Here is a 1,420-nt window from a genome sequence, read left to right on the forward strand (position 1 = left end):
GTACATGTCTTATTAGTGTCCTGTTGAACCACTGGAGGGAGACAGACACAATGCACTGTAAACAATCAGCTGCAGTCAACTGAACAAGTGCAGCATTTCTAAAAGTCCACTCTTTATGTTTAAACATAAAGAAAACATCAACTTTATCACTCGTCTCTCATCTGTCCATCTAGTTTTGGCTTTGCTTGTCCAGTCAGAGCATACATGATGCAGGCCCACAATTCCGCGCTGCCTGAGACAGACAGTCGAGAGAAAAAAGGGTCTAAAGTTTTCAGGCTGACTGGTAAACTGTGTAACAGATGGAGAGGATGTAATGGCCTGGGTTTAGTCTGATTACAACAAAAAGTCAGTGACATTTAAATACTGTCAAAAGCAGAGAGGGCAGTCACTGCTGATTTAGGCTATTTTAAAGCTAGCTACCTTTCCCAGGTCAAGTTAAGCTGTTTTATTCTCCATGACTTTATTTAGCTGCACCTATTTTATGTAGGATAACAAAACTATCAAGGTATTCATCAAAAGTGATATATATATTGAATATGTGCTATATCTCACTAGCAAGCTTGAACTGGATTTGGATGTCTTCTGTTTGGTTTGGTTTTAATAGCCCATGTCTTCATGGAAATTGTACATTTCTATGGCATAAAGCAATGTTTTATACGTTATAACAAATGCCAACAAGACGTCAGATCTGCTGTTGACTATTCTGACTTTACTGCAGTTTGACTTTGTGCAGCAAAATAGCTCAGTGTGTATTATGCAACCACAGTTCACAGTCTCTTTCCATGCAACCACATGGGACTGTAATCCACTTGAAACCAGCATGAGGGACGTCTGATCCTCCACACAGTCACAGCACAGACCCACACACAGATTTTATCTCATTTTAGGAATGACTTCATCAAGTGGATTATACAGAATGTCACACAATAAAATACTGCAAGATCTGCCCCCAAAAATATTACATAATATCTAGAAATATTATATTGTCACTATAAGTCCATAATATCACAACACTGACTACTGCTGAATTACAGGTACTAACACCACAGTGTAGAAATATAAAAGGACTATTGTGAAAACATATTTAAAGTACCAAAAGTAAAAGTACATGTATACTCATTATACTGAAAGGCCAATTCCATCACTTTAATGTTGGTAAAGGTGGAGCTTTATGTACTGCTGAGTAGCACCTGAGGATCAGTAAGGTTTATCTTTATCTATAATAATGTATCATCATTTATTTATTGGTCATATTTTAATGGTCTTAATCTGTAAAAAATGTTAAACATAGGCAGTGGGGTAAAAAGAACAACAAAAAAACAACAAAAAAAAACAAAAGTTCCTCAGTAGGTGAGTGAAGCCTCGCAGTGCTCCGCCCGTCCCTCCTGTAGGGGAGGGGAGGGGGCGCTAGTGAGCTAAT

The sequence above is a fragment of the Dicentrarchus labrax genome, unplaced genomic scaffold (genome assembly GCF_905237075.1).
Source record: "Dicentrarchus labrax unplaced genomic scaffold, dlabrax2021, whole genome shotgun sequence".
Classification (NCBI taxonomy): Eukaryota; Metazoa; Chordata; class Actinopteri; family Moronidae; genus Dicentrarchus; species Dicentrarchus labrax.